Consider the following 17,271-nt stretch of genomic DNA (forward strand, 5'->3'; position numbering starts at 1 on the left):
CATCAGATGCCTTAGTAACATCAGGTGTCTCAGTAACATCAGGTGTCTCAGTAACATCAAGTGTCTTAGTAACATCAGTTGTCTCAGTAACATCAGGGTTCTCAGAAACATCAGGTGTCTCAACAACATCAGGTGTCTCAGTAACATCAGGTGTCTAAGTAACATCAGGTGTCTCAGCAACATCAGGTGTCTCAGTAACATCAGGTGTCTCAGTAACATCAGTAACATCAGGTGTCACAGCAACATCAGGTGTCTCAGTAACATCAGGTGTGTCAGCAACATCAGGTGTCTCAGTAACATCAGGTGTCTCAGCAACATCAGCTGTCTCAGTAACATCAGGTGTCTCAGTAACATCAGGTGTCTCAGTAACATCAGGTGTCTCAACAACATTAGGTGTCTCAGTAACATCAGGTGTATCAGTAACATCAGGTGTCTCAGTAACATCAGGTGCCTCAGTAACATCAGGTGTCTCAGCAACATCAGGTGTCGCAGTAACATCAGGTTTCGCAGTAACATCAGGTGTGTCAGTAACATTAGTAACATCAGGTGTCTCAGTAACATCAGGTGCCTCAGTAACATCAGGTGTCTCAGTAACGTCAGGTGTCTGAGTAACATCAGGTGTCTCAGTAACATCAGGTGTCTCAGTAACATCAGGTGTCTCAGCAACGTCAGTTGTCTCAGTAACATCAGGTGTGTCAGCAACATCAGGTGTCTCAGTAACATCAGCTGTCTCAGTAACATCAGTTGTCTCAGACACATCAGGTGTCTCAGCAACATCAGGTGTCTCAGTAACATCAGGTGTCTCAGTAACATCAGGTGTCTCAGCAACATCATGTGTCTCAGTAATGTCAGGTGTCTCAGTAACATCAGGTGTCTCAGTAACATCAGGTGTCTCAGTAACATCAGGTGTCTCATCAACGTCAGTTGTCTCTGTGACATCAGGTGTCTCAGCAACATCAGGTGTCTCAGTAACATCAGGTGTCTCAGTAACATCAGGTGTCTCAGACACATCAGGTGTCTCAGTGACATCAGGTGTCTTAGTAACATCAGGTGTCTCAGTAACATCAGGTGTTTCAGTAACATCAGGTGTCTCAGTAACATCAGGTGTCTCAGACACATCAGGTGTCTCAGTGACATCAGGTGTCTTAGTAACATCAGGTGTCTCAGTAACATCAGGTGTCTCAGCAACAACAGGTGTCTCAGTAACATCAGGTGTCTCAGTAACATCAGGTGTCTCAGCAACATCAGGTGTCTCAGTAACATTAGCTGTCTCAGTAACATCAGGTGTCTCAACAACATCAGGTGTCTCAGTAACATCAGGTGTCTCAGCAACATCAGGTGTCTCAGTAACATCAGGTGTCTCAGCAACATCAGCTGTCTCAGTAACATCAGGTGTCTCAGCAACATCAGGTGTCTCAGTAACATCAGGTTTCTCAGTATTATCAGGTGTCTCAGTATCATCAGGTGTCTCAGTAACATCAGGTGTCTCAGCAACATCAGGTGTCTCAGTAACATCTGGTGTCTCAGTAACATTAGGTGTCTCACTAACCTTAGTAACATCAAGTGTCTCAGCAACATCAGGTGTCTCAGTATCATCAGGTGTCTCAGTAACATCAGGTGTCTCAGCAACATCAGGTGTCTCAGTAACATTAGCTGTCTCAGTAACATCAGGTGTCTCAACAACATCAGGTGTCTCAGTAACATCAGGTGTCTCAGCAACATCAGGTGTCTCAGTAACATCAGGTGTCTCAGCAACATCAGCTGTCTCAGTAACATCAGGTGTCTCAGCAACATCAGGTGTCTCAGTAACATCAGGTTTCTCAGTATTATCAGGTGTCTCAGTATCATCAGGTGTCTCAGTAACATCAGGTGTCTCAGCAACATCAGGTGTCTCAGTAACATCTGGTGTCTCAGTAACATTAGGTGTCTCACTAACCTTAGTAACATCAAGTGTCTCAGCAACATCAGGTGTCTCAGTATCATCAGGTGTCTCAGTAACATCAGGTGTCTCAGCAACATCAGTAACATCAGGTGTCTCAGCAACATCAGGTGTCTAGGTAACATCAGGTGACTCAGTAACAGTAGGTGTCTCAGTAACATCAGGTGCCTCAGTAATATCAGGTGTCTCAGTAACATCAGGTGTCACAGCAACATCAGGTGTCTCAGTAAAATCAGGTGTGTCAGCAACATCAGGTGTCTCAGTAACATCAGGTGTCTCAGCAACATCAGGTGTCTCAGTAACATCAGGTGTCTCAGCAACATCAGGTGTCTCAGCAACATCATGTGTCTCAGTAACGTCAGGTGTCTCAGTAACATCAGGTGTCTCAGTAACATCAGGTGTCTCAGTAACATCAGGTGTCTCAGCAACGTCAGTTGTCTCAGTATCATCAGGTGTCTCAGCAACATCAGGTGTCTCAGTAACATCAGGTGTCTCAGTAACATCAGGTGTCTCAGACACATCAGTTGTCTCAGCAACATCAGGTGTCTCAGTAACATCAGGTGTCTCAGTAACATCAGTTGTCTCAGTAACATCAGGTGTCTCAGACACATCAGGTGTCTCAGTAACATCAGGTGTCTCAGTAACATCAGGTGTCTCAGCAACGTCAGTTGTCTCTGTAACATCAGGTTTCTCAGCAACATCAGGTGTCTCAGTAACATCAGGTGTCTCAATAACATCAGGTGTCTCAGACACATCAGGTGTCTCAGTGACATCAGGTGTCTTAGTAACATCAGGTGTCTCAGTAACATCAGGTGTCTCAGTAACATCAGGTGTCTTAGTAACATCAGGTGTCTCAGTACATCAGGTGTCTCAGTAACATCAGGGTTCTCAGAAACATCAGGTGTCTCAACAACATCAGGTGTCTCAGTAACATCAGGTGTCTAAGTAACATCAGGTGTCTCAGCAACATCAGGTGTCTCAGTAACATCAGGTGTCTCAGCAACATCAGGTGTCTCAGTAACATCAGGTGTCTCAGCAACGTCATGTGTCTCAGTAACGTCAGGTGTCTCAGTAACGTCAGGTGTCTCAGTAACATCAGGTGTCTCAGTAACATCAGGTGTCTCAGCAACGTCAGCTGTCTCAGTAACATCAGGTGTGTCAGTAACCTTAGTAACATCAAGTGTCTCAGCAACATCAGGTGTCTCAGTATCATCAGGTGTCTCAGCAACATCAGGTGTCTCAGTATCATCAGGTGTCTCAGTACCATCTGGTGTCTCAGTAACATTATGTGTCTCACTAACCTTAGTAACATCAAGTGTCTCAGCAACATCAGGTGTCTCAGTATCATCAGGTGTCTCAGTAACATCAGGTGTCTCAGCAACATCAGTAACATCAGGTGTCTCAGCAACATCAGGTGTCTCAGTAACATCAGGTGTCTCAGTAACAGTAGGTGTCTCAGTAACATCAGGTGCCTCAGTAACATCAGGTGTCTCAGTAACATCAGGTGTCTCAGACACATCAGGTGTCTCAGTGACATCAGGTGTCTTAGTAACATCAGGTGTCTCAGTAACATCAGGTGTCTCAGTAACATCAGGTGTCTCAGTAACATCAGGTGTCTCAGACACATCAGGTGTCTCAGTGACATCAGGTGTCTTAGTAACATCAGGTGTCTCAGTAACATCAGGTGTCTCAGCAACATCAGGTGTCTCAGTAACATCAGGTGTCTCAGTAACATCAGGTGTCTCAGCAACATCATGTGTCTCAGTAACGTCAGGTGTCTCAGTAACATCAGGTGTCTCAGTAACATCAGGTGTCTCAGCAACAACAGGTGTCTCAGTAACATCAGGTGTCTCAGTAACATCAGGTGTCTCAGCAACATCAGGTGTCTCAGTAACATTAGCTGTCTCAGTAACATCAGGTGTCTCAACAACATCAGGTGTCTCAGTAACATCAGGTGTCTCAGCAACATCAGGTGTCTCAGTAACATCAGGTGTCTCAGCAACATCAGCTGTCTCAGTAACATCAGGTGTCTCAGCAACATCAGGTGTCTCAGTAACATCAGGTTTCTCAGTATTATCAGGTGTCTCAGTATCATCAGGTGTCTCAGTAACATCAGGTGTCTCAGCAACATCAGGTGTCTCAGTAACATCTGGTGTCTCAGTAACATTAGGTGTCTCACTAACCTTAGTAACATCAAGTGTCTCAGTAACATTAGCTGTCTCAGTAACATCAGGTGTCTCAACAACATCAGGTGTCTCAGTAACATCAGGTGTCTCAGCAACATCAGGTGTCTCAGTAACATCAGGTGTCTCAGCAACATCAGCTGTCTCAGTAACATCAGGTGTCTCAGCAACATCACGTGTCTCAGTAACATCAGGTTTCTCAGTATTATCAGGTGTCTCAGTATCATCAGGTGTCTCAGTATTATCAGGTGTCTCAGTATCATCAGGTGTCTCAGTAACATCAGGTGTCTCAACAACATCAGGTGTCTCAGTAACATCAGGTGTCTCAGCAACATCAGGTGTCTCAGTAACATCAGGTGTCTCAGCAACATCAGCTGTCTCAGTAACATCAGGTGTCTCAGCAACATCAGGTGTCTCAGTAACATCAGGTGTCTCAGACACATCAGGTGTCTCAGTAACATCAGGTGTCTCAGTAACATCAGGTGTCTCAGCAACGTCAGTTGTCTCTGTAACATCAGGTTTTTCAGCAACATCAGGTGTCTCAGTAACATCAGGTGTCTCAATAACATCAGGTGTCTCAGACACATCAGGTGTCTCAGTGACATCAGGTGTCTTAGTAACATCAGGTGTCTCAGTAACATCAGGTGTCTCAGTAACATCAGGTGTCTTAGTAACATCAGGTGTCTCAGTACATCAGGTGTCTCAGTAACATCAGGGTTCTCAGAAACATCAGGTGTCTGAACAACATCAGGTGTCTCAGTAACATCAGGTGTCTAAGTAACATCAGGTGTCTCAGCAACATCAGGTGTCTCAGTAACATCAGGTGTCTCAGCAACATCAGGTGTCTCAGTAACATCAGGTGTCTCAGCAACGTCATGTGTCTCAGTAACGTCAGGTGTCTCAGTAACGTCAGGTGTCTCAGTAACATCAGGTGTCTCAGTAACATCAGGTGTCTCAGCAACGTCAGCTGTCTCAGTAACATCAGGTGTGTCAGTAACCTTAGTAACATCAAGTGTCTCAGCAACATCAGGTGTCTCAGTATCATCAGGTGTCTCAGCAACATCAGGTGTCTCAGTATCATCAGGTGTCTCAGTAACATCTGGTGTCTCAGTAACATTAGGTGTCTCACTAACCTTAGTAACATCAAGTGTCTCAGCAACATCAGGTGTCTCAGTATCATCAGGTGTCTCAGTAACATCAGGTGTCTCAGCAACATCAGTAACATCAGGTGTCTCAGCAACATCAGGTGTCTCAGTAACATCAGGTGTCTCAGTAACAGTAGGTGTCTCAGTAAAATCAGGTGCCTCAGTAATATCAGGTGTCTCAGTAACATCAGGTGTCACAGCAACATCAGGTGTCTCAGTAAAATCAGGTGTGTCAGCAACATCAGGTGTCTCAGTAACATCAGGTGTCTCAGCAACATCAGGTGTCTCAGTAACATCAGGTGTCTCAGCAACATCAGGTGTCTCAGCAACATCATGTGTCTCAGTAACGTCAGGTGTCTCAGTAACATCAGGTGTCTCAGTAACATCAGGTGTCTCAGTAACATCAGGTGTCTCAGCAACGTCAGTTGTCTCAATATCATCAGGTGTCTCAGCAACATCAGGTGTCTCAGTAACATCAGGTGTCTCAGTAACATCAGGTGTCTCAGACACATCAGGTGTCTCAGCAACATCAGGTGTCTCAGTAACATCAGGTGTCTCAGTAACATCAGGTGTCTCAGTAACATCAGGTGTCTCAGACACATCAGGTGTCTCAGTAACATCAGGTGTCTCAGTAACATCAGGTGTCTCAGCAACGTCAGTTGTCTCTGTAACATCAGGTGTCTCAGCAACATCAGGTGTCTCAGTAACATCAGGTGTCTCAGTAACATCAGGTGTCTCAGACACATCAGGTGTCTCAGTGACATCAGGTGTCTTAGTAACATCAGGTGTCTCAGTAACATCAGGTGTCTCAGTAACATCAGGTGTCTTAGTAACATCAGGTGTCTCAGTACATCAGGTGTCTCAGTAACATCAGGGTTCTCAGAAATATCAGGTGTCTCAGCAACATCAGGTGTCTCAGTAACATCAGGTGTCTCAGCAACATCAGGTGTCTCAGCAACGTCATGTGTCTCAGTAACGTCAGGTGTCTCAGTAACGTCAGGTGTCTCAGTAACATCAGGTGTCTCAGTAACATCAGGTGTCTCAGCAACGTCAGCTGTCTCAGTATCATCAGGTGTGTCAGTAACCTTAGTAACATCAAGTGTCTCAGCAACATCAGGTGTCTCAGTATCATCAGGTGTCTCAGTAACATCAGGTGTCTCAGTAACAGTAGGTGTCTCAGTAACATCAGGTGCCTTAGTAATATCAGGTGTCTCAGTTACATCAGGTGTCACAGCAACATCAGGTGTCTCAGTAACATCAGGTGTGTCAGCAACATCAGGTGTCTCAGTAACATCAGGTGTCTCAGTAACATCAGGGTTCTCAGAAACATCAGGTGTCTCAACAACATCAGGTGTCTCAGTAACATCAGGTGTCTAAGTAACATCAGGTGTCTCAGCAACATCAGGTGTCTCAGTAACATCAGGTGTCTCAGCAACATCAGGTGTCTCAGCAACGTCATGTGTCTCAGTATCGTCAGGTGTCTCAGTAACATCAGGTGTCTCAGTAACATCAGGTGTCTCAGCAACGTCAGCTGTCTCAGTAACATCAGGTGTCTCAGTAACATCAGGTGTCTCAGTAACATCAGGTGTCTCAGTAACATCAGATGTCTCAGTAACCTTAGTAACATCAAGTGTCTCAGCAACATCAGGTGTCTCAGTATCATCAGGTGTCTCAGTAACATCAGGTGTGTCAGTAACATCAGTAACATCAGGTGTCTCAGCAACATCAGGTGTCTCAGTAACATCAGGTGTCTCAGTAACAGTAGGTGTCTCAGTAACATCAGGTGCCTTAGTAATATCAGGTGTCTCAGTTACATAAGGTGTCACAGCAACATCAGGTGTCTCAGTAACATCAGGTGTGACAGCAACATCAGGTGTCTCAGTAACATCAGGTGTCTCAGCAACATCAGCTGTCTCAGTAACATCAGGTGTCTCAGTAACATCAGGTGTCTCAGTAACATCAGGTGTCTCAACAACATCAGGTGTCTCAGTAACATCAGGTGTATCAGTAACATCAGGTGTCTCAGTAACATCAGGTGCCTCAGTAACATCAGGTGTCTCAGCAACATCAGGTGTCGCAGTAACATCAGGTGTCGCAGTAACATCAGGTGTGTCAGTAACATTAGTAACATCAGGTGTCTCAGTAACATCAGGTGTCTCAGTAACATCAGGTGTCTCAGACACATCAGGTGTCTCAGCAACATCAGGTGTCTCAGTAACATCAGGTGTCTCAGTAACATCAGGTGTCTCAGCAACATCATGTGTCTCAGTAACGTCAGGTGTCTCAGTAACATCAGGTGTCTCAGTAACATCAGGTGTCTCAGTAACATCAGGTGTCTCAGCAACGTCAGTTGTCTCTGTGACATCAGGTGTCTCAGCAACATCAGGTGTCTCAGTAACATCAGGTGTCTCAGTAACATCAGGTGTCTCAGACACATCAGGTGTCTCAGTGACATCAGGTGTCTCAGAAACATCAGGTGTCTCAGTAACATCAGGTGTCTCAGTAACATCAGGTGTCTCAGACACATCAGGTGTCTCAGTGACATCAGGTGTCTTAGTAACATCAGGTGTCTCAGTAACATCAGGTGTCTCAGCAACATCAGGTGTCTCAGTAACATCAGGTGTCTCAGTAACATCAGGTGTCTCAGCAACATCATGTGTCTCAGTAACGTCAGGTGTCTCAGTAACATCAGGTGTCTCAGTAACATCAGGTGTCTCAGTAACATCAGGTGTCTCAGCAACATCAGGTGTCTCAGTAACATTAGCTGTCTCAGTAACATTAGCTGTCTCAGTAACATCAGGTGTCTCAGTAACATCGGGTGTCTCAGTAACATCAGTTGTCTCAACAACATCAGGTGTCTCAGCAACATCAGGTGTCTCAGTAACATCAGGTTTCTCAGTATTATCAGGTGTCTCAGTATCATCAGGTGTCTCAGTAACATCAGGTGTCTCAGCAACATCAGGTGTCTCAGTAACATCTGGTGTCTCAGTAACATTAGGTGTGTCACTAACCTTAGTAACATCAAGTTTCTCAGCAACATCAGGTGTCTCAGTATCATCAGGTGTCTCAGTAACATCAGGTGTCTCAGCAACATCAGTAACATCAGGTGTCTCAGCAACATCAGGTGTCTCAGTAACATCAGGTGTCTCAGTAACAGTAGGTGTCTCAGTAACATCAGGTGCCTCAGTAATATCAGGTGTCTCAGTAACATCAGGTGTCACAGCAACATCAGGTGTCTCAGTAAAATCAGGTGTGTCAGCAACATCAGGTGTCTCAGTAACATCAGGTGTCTCAGCAACATCAGGTGTCTCAGTAACATGAGGTGTCTCAGCAACATCAGGTGTCTCAGCAACATCATGTGTCTCAGTAACGTCAGGTGTCTCAGTAACATCAGGTGTCTCAGTAACATCAGGTGTCTCAGTAACATCAGGTGTCTCAGCAACGTCAGTTGTCTCAGTAACATCAGGTGTCTCAGCAACATCAGGTGTCTCAGTAACATCAGGTGTCTCAGTAACATCAGGTGTCTCAGACACATCAGGTGTCTCAGCAACATCAGGTGTCTCAGTAACATCAGGTGTCTCAGTAACATCAGGTGTATCAGCAACATCATGTGTCTCAGTAACGTCAGGTGTCTCAGTAACATCAGGTGTCTCAGTAAAATCAGGTTTCTCAGTAACATCAGGTGTCTCAGCAACGTCAGTTGTCTCTGTAACATCAGGTGTCTCAGCAACATCAGGTGTCTCAGTAACATCAGGTGTCTCAGTAACATCAGGTGTCTCAGTAACATCAGGTGTCTCAGTAACATCAGGTGTCTCAACAACATCAGGTGTCTCAGTAACATCAGGTGTATCAGTAACATCAGGTGTCTCAGTAACATCAGGTGCCTCAGTAACATCAGGTGTCTCAGCAACATCAGGTGTCGCAGTAACATCAGGTGTCGCAGTAACATCAGGTGTGTCAGTAACATTAGTAACATCAGGTGTCTCAGTAACATCAGGTGTCTCAGTAACATCAGGTGTCTCAGACACATCAGGTGTCTCAGCAACATCAGGTGTCTCAGTAACATCAGGTGTCTCAGTAACATCAGGTGTCTCAGCAACATCATGTGTCTCAGTAACGTCAGGTGTCTCAGTAACATCAGGTGTCTCAGTAACATCAGGTGTCTCAGTAACATCAGGTGTCTCAGCAACGTCAGTTGTCTCTGTGACATCAGGTGTCTCAGCAACATCAGGTGTCTCAGTAACATCAGGTGTCTCAGTAACATCAGGTGTCTCAGACACATCAGGTGTCTCAGTGACATCAGGTGTCTCAGAAACATCAGGTGTCTCAGTAACATCAGGTGTCTCAGTAACATCAGGTGTCTCAGACACATCAGGTGTCTCAGTGACATCAGGTGTCTTAGTAACATCAGGTGTCTCAGTAACATCAGGTGTCTCAGCAACATCAGGTGTCTCAGTAACATCAGGTGTCTCAGTAACATCAGGTGTCTCAGCAACATCATGTGTCTCAGTAACGTCAGGTGTCTCAGTAACATCAGGTGTCTCAGTAACATCAGGTGTCTCAGTAACATCAGGTGTCTCAGCAACATCAGGTGTCTCAGTAACATTAGCTGTCTCAGTAACATTAGCTGTCTCAGTAACATCAGGTGTCTCAGTAACATCGGGTGTCTCAGTAACATCAGTTGTCTCAACAACATCAGGTGTCTCAGCAACATCAGGTGTCTCAGTAACATCAGGTTTCTCAGTATTATCAGGTGTCTCAGTATCATCAGGTGTCTCAGTAACATCAGGTGTCTCAGCAACATCAGGTGTCTCAGTAACATCTGGTGTCTCAGTAACATTAGGTGTGTCACTAACCTTAGTAACATCAAGTTTCTCAGCAACATCAGGTGTCTCAGTATCATCAGGTGTCTCAGTAACATCAGGTGTCTCAGCAACATCAGTAACATCAGGTGTCTCAGCAACATCAGGTGTCTCAGTAACATCAGGTGTCTCAGTAACAGTAGGTGTCTCAGTAACATCAGGTGCCTCAGTAATATCAGGTGTCTCAGTAACATCAGGTGTCACAGCAACATCAGGTGTCTCAGTAAAATCAGGTGTGTCAGCAACATCAGGTGTCTCAGTAACATCAGGTGTCTCAGCAACATCAGGTGTCTCAGTAACATGAGGTGTCTCAGCAACATCAGGTGTCTCAGCAACATCATGTGTCTCAGTAACGTCAGGTGTCTCAGTAACATCAGGTGTCTCAGTAACATCAGGTGTCTCAGTAACATCAGGTGTCTCAGCAACGTCAGTTGTCTCAGTAACATCAGGTGTCTCAGCAACATCAGGTGTCTCAGTAACATCAGGTGTCTCAGTAACATCAGGTGTCTCAGACACATCAGGTGTCTCAGCAACATCAGGTGTCTCAGTAACATCAGGTGTCTCAGTAACATCAGGTGTATCAGCAACATCATGTGTCTCAGTAACGTCAGGTGTCTCAGTAACATCAGGTGTCTCAGTAAAATCAGGTTTCTCAGTAACATCAGGTGTCTCAGCAACGTCAGTTGTCTCTGTAACATCAGGTGTCTCAGCAACATCAGGTGTCTCAGTAACATCAGGTGTCTCAGTAACATCAGGTGTCTCAGACACATCAGGTGTCTCAGTAACATCAGGTGTCTCAGTACATCAGGTGTCTCAGTAACATCAGGGTTCTCAGAAACATCAGGTGTCTCAACAACATCAGGTGTCTCAGTAACATCAGGTGTCTAAGTAACATCAGGTGTCTCAGCAACATCAGGTGTCTCAGCAACATCATGTGTCTCAGTAACGTCAGGTGTCTCAGTAACATCAGGTGTCTCAGTAACATCAGGTGTCTCAGTAACATCAGGTGTCTCAGCAACGTCAGTTGTCTCAGTATCATCAGGTGTCTCAGCAACATCAGGTGTCTCAGTAACATCAGGTGTCTCAGTAACATCAGGTGTCTCAAACACATCAGGTGGCTCAGCAACATCAGGTGTCTCAGTAACATCAGGTGTCTCAGTAACATCAGGTGTCTCAGTAACATCAGGTGTCTCAGACACATCAGGTGTCTCAGTAACATCAGGTGTCTCAGTAACATCAGGTGTCTCAGCAACGTCAGTTGTCTCTGTAACATCAGGTTTCTCAGCAACATCAGGTGTCTCAGTAACATCAGGTGTCTCAATAACATCAGGTGTCTCAGACACATCAGGTGTCTCAGTGACATCAGGTGTCTTAGTAACATCAGGTGTCTCAGTAACATCAGGTGTCTCAGTAACATCAGGTGTCTTAGTAACATCAGGTGTCTCAGTACATCAGGTGTCTCAGTAACATCAGGGTTCTCAGAAACATCAGGTGTCTCAACAACATCAGGTGTCTCAGTAACATCAGGTGTCTAAGTAACATCAGGTGTCTCAGCAACATCAGGTGTCTCAGTAACATCAGGTGTCTCAGCAACATCAGGTGTCTCAGTAACATCAGGTGTCTCAGCAACATCAGGTGTCTCAGCAACATCATGTGTCTCAGTAACGTCAGGTGTCTCAGTAACATCAGGTGTCTCAGTAACATCAGGTGTCTCAGTAACATCAGGTGTCTCAGCAACGTCAGTTGTCTCAGTATCATCAGGTGTCTCAGCAACATCAGGTGTCTCAGTAACATCAGGTGTCTCAGTAACATCAGGTGTCTCAAACACATCAGGTGGCTCAGCAACATCAGGTGTCTCAGTAACATCAGGTGTCTCAGTAACATCAGGTGTCTCAGTAACATCAGGTGTCTCAGACACATCAGGTGTCTCAGTAACATCAGGTGTCTCAGTAACATCAGGTGTCTCAGCAACGTCAGTTGTCTCTGTAACATCAGGTTTCTCAGCAACATCAGGTGTCTCAGTAACATCAGGTGTCTCAATAACATCAGGTGTCTCAGACACATCAGGTGTCTCAGTGACATCAGGTGTCTTAGTAACATCAGGTGTCTCAGTAACATCAGGTGTCTCAGTAACATCAGGTGTCTTAGTAACATCAAGTGTCTCAGTACATCAGGTGTCTCAGTAACATCAGGGTTCTCAGAAACATCAGGTGTCTCAACAACATCAGGTGTCTCAGTAACATCAGGTGTCTAAGTAACATCAGGTGTCTCAGCAACATCAGGTGTCTCAGTAACATCAGGTGTCTCAGCAACATCAGGTGTCTCAGTAACATCAGGTGTCTCAGCAACATCAGGTGTCTCAGCAACGTCATGTGTCTCAGTAAAGTCAGGTGTCTCAGTAACGTCAGGTGTCTCAGTAACATTAGGTGTCTCAGTAACATCAGGTGTCTCAGCAACGTCAGCTGTCTCAGTAACATCAGGTGTGTCAGTAACCTTAGTAACATCAAGTGTCTCAGCAACATTAGGTGTCTCAGTATCATCAGGTGTCTCAGCAACATCAGGTGTCTCAGTATCATCAGGTGTCTCAGTAACATCTGGTGTCTCAGTAACATTAGGTGTCTCACTAACCTTAGTAACATCAAGTGTCTCAGCAACATCAGGTGTCTCAGTATCATCAGGTGTCTCAGTAACATCAGGTGTCTCAGCAACATCAGTAACATCAGGTGTCTCAGCAACATCAGGTGTCTCAGTAACATCAGGTGTCTCAGTAACAGTAGGTGTCTCAGTAACATCAGGTGCCTCAGTAATATCAGGTGTCTCAGTAACATCAGGTGTCACAGCAACATCAGGTGTCTCAGTAAAATCAGGTGTGTCAGCAACATCAGGTGTCTCAGTAACATCAGGTGTCTCAGCAACATCAGGTGTCTCAGTAACATGAGGTGTCTCAGCAACATCAGGTGTCTCAGCAACATCATGTGTCTCAGTAACGTCAGGTGTCTCAGTAACATCAGGTGTCTCAGTAACATCAGGTGTCTCAGTAACATCAGGTGTCTCAGCAACGTCAGTTGTCTCAGTAACATCAGGTGTCTCAGCAACATCAGGTGTCTCAGTAACATCAGGTGTCTCAGTAACATCAGGTGTCTCAGACACATCAGGTGTCTCAGCAACATCAGGTGTCTCAGTAACATCAGGTGTCTCAGTAACATCAGGTGTATCAGCAACATCATGTGTCTCAGTAACGTCAGGTGTCTCAGTAACATCAGGTGTCTCAGTAAAATCAGGTTTCTCAGTAACATCAGGTGTCTCAGCAACGTCAGTTGTCTCTGTAACATCAGGTGTCTCAGCAAAATCAGGTGTCTCAGTAACATCAGGTGTCTCAGTAACATCAGGTGTCTCAGACACATCAGGTGTCTCAGTAACATCAGGTGTCTCAGTACATCAGGTGTCTCAGTAACATCAGGGTTCTCAGAAACATCAGGTGTCTCAACAACATCAGGTGTCTCAGTAACATCAGGTGTCTAAGTAACATCAGGTGTCTCAGCAACATCAGGTGTCTCAGCAACATCATGTGTCTCAGTAACATCAGGTGTCTCAGTAACATCAGGTGTCTCAGTAACATCAGGTGTCTCAGTAACATCAGGTGTCTCAGCAACGTCAGTTGTCTCAGTATCATCAGGTGTCTCAGCAACATCAGGTGTCTCAGTAACATCAGGTGTCTCAGTAACATCAGGTGTCTCAAACACATCAGGTGGCTCAGCAACATCAGGTGTCTCAGTAACATCAGGTGTCTCAGTAACATCAGGTGTCTCAGTAACATCAGGTGTCTCAGACACATCAGGTGTCTCAGTAACATCAGGTGTCTCAGTAACATCAGGTGTCTCAGCAACGTCAGTTGTCTCTGTAACATCAGGTTTCTCAGCAACATCAGGTGTCTCAGTAACATCAGGTGTCTCAATAACATCAGGTGTCTCAGACACATCAGGTGTCTCAGTGACATCAGGTGTCTTAGTAACATCAGGTGTCTCAGTAACATCAGGTGTCTCAGTAACATCAGGTGTCTTAGTAACATCAGGTGTCTCAGTACATCAGGTGTCTCAGTAACATCAGGGTTCTCAGAAACATCAGGTGTCTCAACAACATCAGGTGTCTCAGTAACATCAGGTGTCTAAGTAACATCAGGTGTCTCAGCAACATCAGGTGTCTCAGTAACATCAGGTGTCTCAGCAACATCAGGTGTCTCAGTAACATCAGGTGTCTCAGCAACATCAGGTGTCTCAGCAACATCATGTGTCTCAGTAACGTCAGGTGTCTCAGTAACATCAGGTGTCTCAGTAACATCAGGTGTCTCAGTAACATCAGGTGTCTCAGCAACGTCAGTTGTCTCAGTATCATCAGGTGTCTCAGCAACATCAGGTGTCTCAGTAACATCAGGTGTCTCAGTAACATCAGGTGTCTCAAACACATCAGGTGGCTCAGCAACATCAGGTGTCTCAGTAACATCAGGTGTCTCAGTAACATCAGGTGTCTCAGTAACATCAGGTGTCTCAGACACATCAGGTGTCTCAGTAACATCAGGTGTCTCAGTAACATCAGGTGTCTCAGCAACGTCAGTTGTCTCTGTAACATCAGGTTTCTCAGCAACATCAGGTGTCTCAGTAACATCAGGTGTCTCAATAACATCAGGTGTCTCAGACACATCAGGTGTCTCAGTGACATCAGGTGTCTTAGTAACATCAGGTGTCTCAGTAACATCAGGTGTCTCAGTAACATCAGGTGTCTTAGTAACATCAAGTGTCTCAGTACATCAGGTGTCTCAGTAACATCAGGGTTCTCAGAAACATCAGGTGTCTCAACAACATCAGGTGTCTCAGTAACATCATGTGTCTAAGTAACATCAGGTGTCTCAGCAACATCAGGTGTCTCAGTAACATCAGGTGTCTCAGCAACATCAGGTGTCTCAGTAACATCAGGTGTCTCAGCAACATCAGGTGTCTCAGCAACGTCATGTGTCTCAGTAACGTCAGGTGTCTCAGTAACGTCAGGTGTCTCAGTAACATTAGGTGTCTCAGTAACATCAGGTGTCTCAGCAACGTCAGCTGTCTCAGTAACATCAGGTGTGTCAGTAACCTTAGTAACATCAAGTGTCTCAGCAACATTAGGTGTCTCAGTATCATCAGGTGTCTCAGCAACATCAGGTGTCTCAGTATCATCAGGTGTCTCAGTAACATCTGGTGTCTCAGTAACATTAGGTGTCTCACTAACCTTAGTAACATCAAGTGTCTCAGCAACATCAGGTGTCTCAGTATCATCAGGTGTCTCAGTAACATCAGGTGTCTCAGCAACATCAGTAACATCAGGTGTCTCAGCAACATCAGGTGTCTCAGTAACATCAGGTGTCTCAGTAACAGTAGGTGTCTCAGTAACATCAGGTGCCTCAGTAATATCAGGTGTCTCAGTAACATCAGGTGTCACAGCAACATCAGGTGTCTCAGTAAAATCAGGTGTGTCAGCAACATCAGGTGTCTCAGTAACATCAGGTGTCTCAGCAACATCAGGTGTCTCAGTAACATCAGGTGTCTCAGCAACATCAGGTGTCTCAGCAACGTCATGTGTCTCAGTAACGTCAGGTGTCTCAGTAACATCAGGTGTCTCAGTAACATCAGGTGTCTCAGTAACATCAGGTGTCTCAGCAACGTCAGTTGTCTCAGTATCATCAGGTGTCTCAGCAACATCAGGTGTCTCAGTAACATCAGGTGTCTCAGTAACATCAGGTGTCTCAGACACATCAGGTGTCTCAGCAACATCAGGTGTCTCAGTAACATCAGGTGTCTCAGTAACATCAGGTGTCTCAGTAACATCAGGTGTGTGAGACACATCAGGTGTCTCAGTAACATCAGGTGTCTCAGTAACATCAGGTGTCTCAGCAACGTCAGTTGTCTCTGTAACATCAGGTGTCTCAGCAACATCAGGTGTCTCAGTAACATCAGGTGTCTCAGTAACATCAGGTGTCTCAGACACATCAGGTGTCTCAGTGACATCAGGTGTCTTAGTAACATCAGGTGTCTCAGTAACATCAGGTGTCTCAGTAACATCAGGTGTCTTAGTAACATCAGGTGTCTCAGTACATCAGGTGTCTCAGTAACATCAGGGTTCTCAGAAACATCAGGTGTCTCAGCAACATCAGGTGTCTCAGTAACATCAGGTGTCTCAGCAACATCAGGTGTCTCAGCAACGTCATGTGTCTCAGTAACGTCAGGTGTCTCAGTAACGTCAGGTGTCTCAGTAACATCAGGTGTCTCAGTAACATCAGGTGTCTCAGCAACGTCAGCTGTCTCAGTATCATCAGGTGTGTCAGTAACCTTAGTAACATCAAGTGTCTCAGCAACATCAGGTGTCTCAGTATCATCAGGTGTCTCAGTAACATCAGGTGTCTCAGTAACAGTAGGTGTCTCAGTAACATCAGGTGCCTTAGTAATATCAGGTGTCTCAGTTACATCAGGTGTCACAGCAACATCAGGTGTCTCAGTAACATCAGGTGTGTCAGCAACATCAGGTGTCTCAGTAACATCAGGTGTCTCAGTAACATCAGGGTTCTCAGAAACATCAGGTGTCTCAACAACATCAGGTGTCTCAGTAACATCAGGTGTCTAAGTAACATCAGGTGTCTCAGCAACATCAGGTGTCTCAGTAACATCAGGTGTCTCAGCAACATCAGGTGTCTCAGCAACGTCATGTGTCTCAGTATCGTCAGGTGTCTCAGTAACATCAGGTGTCTCAGTAACATCAGGTGTCTCAGCAACGTCAGCTGTCTCAGTAACATCAGGTGTCTCAGTAACATCAGGTGTCTCAGTAACATCAGGTGTCTCAGTAACATCAGGTGTCTCAGTAACCTTAGTAACATCAAGTGTCTCAGCAACATCAGGTGTCTCAGTATCATCAGGTGTCTCAGTAACATCAGGTGTGTCAGTAACATCAGTAACATCAGGTGTCTCAGCAACATCAGGTGTCTCAGTAACATCAGGTGTCTCAGTAACAGTAGGTGTCTCAGTAACATCAGGTGCCTTAGTAATATCAGGTGTCTCAGTTACATAAGGTGTCACAGCAACATCAGGTGTCTCAGTAACATCAGGTGTGTCAGCAAC

The sequence above is a fragment of the Salmo salar genome, chromosome 09 (assembly GCF_965601325.2).
Source record: "Salmo salar chromosome 09, fSalSal1, whole genome shotgun sequence".
Lineage (NCBI taxonomy): Eukaryota > Metazoa > Chordata > Actinopteri > Salmoniformes > Salmonidae > Salmo > Salmo salar.